A 5,708-nucleotide genomic window follows, 5' to 3' on the forward strand; every position below is an offset into this window, starting at 1 on the left:
GGGCGCCTCCCCAGGCTCATCCCCGCTGGTGCCTTTCCCCTGGGCCTAGGCCTCGGATGAGGCCTCCTTGGAGAGGAGGTTGCTGGCAGGGGCTGTCTCCACACTGCAAGGTGCTAGAGCTCAGAGGGCCTCGTCAGCGGGAAGGGACCAGCAAGGGGCTGGATGCCCAAGACCTCTTTGGCCCAGCAGCCTCAGGGCAGCAGGGAGAGCAAGAGGCCCAACTTGCCCCTAGGTCGGCTCTGCCCCTTCCCACACAGGCAGCCAACCCAGCAGCTGCCTGACAGACTCTGGCTCCCCCGAGCTCTCTGCCGGTGCAGGGGTCAGGAACAGACGTGTGCATGTGGTTCTGCCTTGGTCTGGGAGTGTGTACCCACTGCCTGGACCCCAGGCTCAGGGGCAAGGGCCCGGAGAGAGCAACACCCCGAAGCGCTTTTCTCCTGGCCTTGGGAGCGTTGTGCGTGCCTGGCGGGAACAGCGGGCGGGAGTGTTGGCAAACCCGCCTTTGGAGGCAGCCGGGGAGGTCTTCCAGTGGGAGAGGGCCGGTTGTGCTCAGAGGCCCCACAGGCCAGGGGCAGGACCCAGCAGGGACCCTGCCCCTGGCCAGCCTTGCCCAGACCTTCCTGGCCTCCGGGGGTACTGCCCCACCAAGGGGCAGGCTGCAGGGACTGGGTCCTGATATGCCCGTGCGCCTCCACTGGCTCATCCCCGCTGGTGCCTTTCCCCTGTGCCTAGGCCTCGGTTGAGGCCTCCTTGGAGAGGAGGTTGCTGGCAGGGGCTGTCTCCACACTGCAAGGTGCTGGAGCTCAGAGGGCCTCGTCAGAGGGAAGGGACCAGCAAGGGGCTGGATGCCCAAGACCTCTTTGGCCTAGCAGCCTCAGGGCAGCAGGGAGAGCAAGAGGCCCAACTTGCCCCTAGGTCGGCTCTGCCCCTTCCCACACAGGCGGCCAGCCCAGCAGCTGCCTGACAGACTCTGGCTCCCCCCAGCTCTCTGCCGGTGGAGGGGGCAGGAACAGACGTGTGCATGTTGTTGTGCCTTGGCCTGGGACTGTGGATCCCCTGCCTGGCCCCCAGGCTCAGGGACAAGGGCCCGGAGAGACCACCACCCCGAAGCGCTTTTCTCCCGGGCTTGGGAGCATTGTGCGCGCCTGGCGGGAACAGTGGGCGGGAGTGCTTGCAAACAGGACTTTGGAGGCAGCCGGGGAGGTCTTCCAGTGGGAGAGGGCCGGTTGTGCTCAGAGGCCCCACAGGCCAGGGGCAGGACCCAGCAGGGCCCCTGCCCCTGGCCAGCCTTGCCCAGACCTTCCTGGCCTCCGGGGGTACTGCCCCACCAAGGGGCAGGCTGCGGGGACAGAGTCCAGACATGCCCGGGCGCCTCCCCTGGCTCAACCCCGCTGGTGCGTTTCCCCTGGGCCTAGGCCTCGGTTGAGGCCTCCTTGGAGAGGAGATTGCTGGCAGGGGCTGTCTCCACACTGCAAGGTGCTGGAGCTCAGAGGGCCTCGTCAGAGGGAAGGGACCAGTAAGGGGCTGGATGCCCAAGACGTCTTTGGCCCTGCAGCCTCAGGGCAGCAGGGAGAGCAAGAGGCCCAACTTGCCCCTAGGTCGGCTCTGCCCCTTCCCACACAGGCGGCCAGCCCAGCACCTGCCTGAGAGACTCTGGCTCCCCCGAGCTCTCTGCCGGTGCAGGGGACAGGACCAGACGTGTGCATGTGTTTCTGCCTTGGTCTGGGAGTGTGTTCCCCCTGCCTTGCCCACAGGCTCAGGGGCAAGGGCCCGGAGAGAGCACCACCCCGAAGCGCTTTTCTCCCGGGCTTGGGAGCATTGTGCGTGCCTGGCGGGAAGAGCGGGCAGGAGTGTTGGCAAACTGGCCTTTGGAGGCAGCCGGGGAGGTCTTCCAGTGGGAGAGGGCCGGTTGTGCTCAGAGGCCCCACAGGCCATGGGGAGGACCCAGCAGGGCCCCTGCCCCTGGCCAGCCTTGCCCAGATCTTCCTGGCCTCCTGGGGTACTGCCCCACCAAGGGGCAGGCTGCGGGGACTGGGTCCAGACATGCCCGGGCGCCTCCCCAGGCTCATCCCCGCTGGTGCCTTTCCCCTGGGCCTAGGCCTCGGTTGAGGCCTCCTTGGAGAGGATGTTGCTGGCAGGGGCTGTCTCCACACTGCAAGGTGCTAGAGCTCAGAGGGCCTCGTCAGAGTGAAGGGACCAGCAAGGGGCTGGATGCCCAAGACCTATTTGGCCCAGCAGCCTCAGGGCAGCAGGGAGAGGAAGAGGCCCAACTTGCCCCTAGGTCGGCTCTGCCCCTTCCCACACAGGCGGCCAGCCCAGCAGCTGCCTGACAGACTCTGGCTCCCCCGAGCTCTCTGCCGGTGCAGGGGTCAGGAACAGACGTGTGCATGTGGTTCTGCCTTGGTCTGGGAGTGTGGACCAACTGGTGGCCCCCAGGCTCAGGGGCAAGGGCCCGAGGAGAGCACCACCCCGAAGTGCTTTTCTCTCGGGCTTGGGAGCATTGTGCGTGCCTGGCGGGAACAGCGGGCGGGAGTGTTGGCAAACTGGCCTTTGGAGGCAGCCGGGGAGTTCTTCGAGTGGGAGAGGGCCGGTTGTGCTCAGAGGCCCCACAGGCCAGGGGCAGGACCCAGTAGGGCCCCTGCCCCTGGCCAGCCTTGCCCAGACCTTCCTGGCCTCCGGGGGTACTGCCCCACCAAGGGGCAGGCTGCGGGGACTGGGTCCAGACATGCCTGGGCGCCTCCCCAGGCTCATCCCCGCTGGTGCCTTTCCCCTGGGCATAGGCCTCGGTTGATGCCTCCTTGGAGAGGAGGTTGCTGGCAGGGGCTCTCTCCACACTGCAAGGTGCTGGAGCTCAGAGGGCCTCGTCAGTGGGAAGGGACCAGCAAGGGGCTGGATGCCCAAGACCTCTTTGGCCCAGCAGCCTCAGGGCAGCAGGGAGAGCAAGAGGCCCAACTTGCCCCTAGGACGGCTCTGCCCCTTCCCACACAGGCAGCCAACCCAGCAGCTGCCTGACAGACTCTGGCTCCCCCGAGCTCTCTGCCGGTGCAGGGGTCAGGAACAGACGTGTGCATGTGGTTCTGCCTTGGTCTGGGAGTGTGGACCCACTGCCTGGACCCCAGGCTCAGGGGCAAGGGCCCGGAGAGAGCAACACCCCGAAGCCCTTTTCTCCTGGACTTGGGAGCGTTGTGCGTGCCTGGCGGGAACAGCGGGCGGGAGTGTTGGCAAACCCGCCTTTGGAGGCAGCCGGGGAGGTCTTCCAGTGGGAGAGGGCCGGTTGTGCTCAGAGGCCCCACAGGCCAGGGGCAGGACCCAGCAGGGACCCTGCCCCTGGCCAGCCTTGCCCAGACCTTCCTGGCCTCCGGGGGTACTGCCCCACCAAGGGGCAGGCTGCGGGGACAGGGTCCTGATATGCCCGTGCGCCTCCACTGGCTCATCCCCGCTGGTGCCTTTCCCCTGGGCCTAGGCCTAGGTTGAGGCCTCCTTGGAGAGGAGGTTGCTGGCAGGGGCTGTCTCCACACTGCAAGGTGCTGGAGCTCAGAGGGCCTCGTCAGAGGGAAGGGACCAGCAAGGGGCTGGATGCCCAAGACCTCTTTGGCCCAGCAGCCTCAGGGCAGCAGGGAGAGCAAGAGGCCCAACTTGCCCCTAGGTCGGCTCTGCCCCTTCCCACACAGGCGGCCAGCCCAGCAGCTGCCTGACAGACTCTGGCTCCCCCGAGCTCTCTGCCGGTGGAGGGGGCAGGAACAGACGTGTGCATGTTGTTGTGCCTTGGCCTGGGACTGTGGATCCCCTGCCTGGCCCCCAGGCTCAGGGGCAAGGGCCCGGAGAGACCACCATCCCGAAGCGCTTTTCTCCCGGGCTTGGGAGCATTGTGCGCGCCTGGCGGGAACAGTGGGCGGGAGTGCTTGCAAACCGGCCTTTGGAGGCAGCTGGGGAGGTCTTCCAGTGGGAGAGGGCCGGTTGTGCTCAGAGGCCCCACAGGCCAGGGGCAGGACCCAGCAGGGACCCTGCCCCTGGCCAGCCTGGCCCAGACCTTCCTGGCCTCCGGGGGTACTGCCCCACCAAGGGGCAGGCTGCGGGGACTGGGTCCAGACATGCCCGGGCCCCTCCCCTGGCTCAACCCCGCTGGTGCCTTTCCCCTGGGCCTAGGCCTCGGATGAGGCCTCCTTGGAGAGGAGATTGCTGGCAGGGGCTGTCTCCACACTGCAAGGTGCTGGAGCTCAGAGGGCCTCGTCAGAGGGAAGGGACCAGTAAGGGGCTGGATGCCCAAGACGTCTTCGGCCCTGCAGCCTCAGGGCAGCAGGGAGAGCAAGAGGCCCAACTTGCCCCTAGGTCGGCTCTGCCCCTTCCCACACAGGCGGCCAGCCCAGCACCTGCCTGAGAGACTCTGGCTCCCCCGAGCTCTCTGCCGGTGCAGGGGACAGGAACAGACGTGTGCATGTGTTTCTGCCTTGGTCTGGGAGTGTGTTCCCCCTGCCTTGCCCACAGGCTCAGGGGCAAGGGCCCGGAGAGAGCACCACCCCGAAGCGCTTTTCTCCCGGGCTTGGGAGCATTGTGCGTGCCTGGCGGGAAGAGCGGGCAGGAGTGTTGGCAAACTGGCCTTTGGAGGCAGCCGGGGAGGTCTTCCAGTGGGAGAGGGCCGGTTGTGCTCAGAGGCCCCACAGGCCATGGGGAGGACCCAGCAGGGCCCCTGCCCCTGGCCAGCCTTGCCCAGATCTTCCTGGCCTCCGGGGGTACTGCCCCACCAAGGGGCAGGCTGCGGGGACTGGGTCCAGACATGCCCGGGTGCCTCCCCAGGCTCATTCCCGCTGGTGCCTTTCCCCTGGGCCTAGGCCTCGGTTGAGGCCTCCTTGGAGAGGATGTTGCTGGCAGGGGCTGTCTCCACACTGCAAGGTGCTGGAGCTCAGAGGGCCTCGTCAGAGGGAAGGGACCAGCAAGGGGCTGGATGCCCAAGACCTCTTTGGCCCAGCAGCCTCAGGGCAGCAGGGAGAGGAAGAGGCCCAACTTGCCCCTAGGTCGGCTCTGCCCCTTCCCACACAGGCGGCCAGCCCAGCAGCTGCCTGACAGACTCTGGCTCCCCCGAGCTCTCTGCCGGTGCAGGGGTCAGGAACAGACGTGTGCATGTGGTTCTGCCTTGGTCTGGGAGTGTGGACCAACTGCCTGGCCCCCAGGCTCAGGGGCAAGGGCCCAGAGAGAGCACCACCCTGAAGCGCTTTTCTTCCGGGCTTAGGAGCATTGTGCCCGCCTGCTGGTAACAGTGGCCGGGAGCGCTTGCAAACCGGCCTTTGGAGGCAGCCGGGGAGGTCTTCCAGTGGGAGAGGGCCGGTTGTGCTCAGAGGCCCCACAGGCCAGGGGCAGGACCCAGCAGGGCCCCTGCCCCTGGCCAGTCTTACCCAGACCTTCCTGGCCTCCGGGGGTACTGCCCCACCAAGGGGCAGGCTGCGGGGACTGGGTCCAGACATGCTCGGGCGCCTCCCCTGGCTCATCCCCGCTGGTGCCTTTCCCCTGGGCCTAGGCCTCGGTTGAGGCCTCCTTGGAGAGGAGGTTGCTGGCAGGGGCTGTCTCCACACTGCAAGGTGCTGGAGCTCAGAGGGCCTCGTCAGAGGGAAGGGACAAGCAAAGGGCTGGATGCCCAAGACCTCTTTGGCCCAGCAGCCTCAGGGCAGCAGGGAGAGCAAGAGGCCCAACTTGCCCCTAGGTCGGCTCTGCCC

This window comes from Dama dama, unplaced genomic scaffold, assembly GCF_033118175.1.
Source record: "Dama dama isolate Ldn47 unplaced genomic scaffold, ASM3311817v1 ptg000020l, whole genome shotgun sequence".
Classification (NCBI taxonomy): domain Eukaryota; kingdom Metazoa; phylum Chordata; class Mammalia; order Artiodactyla; family Cervidae; genus Dama; species Dama dama.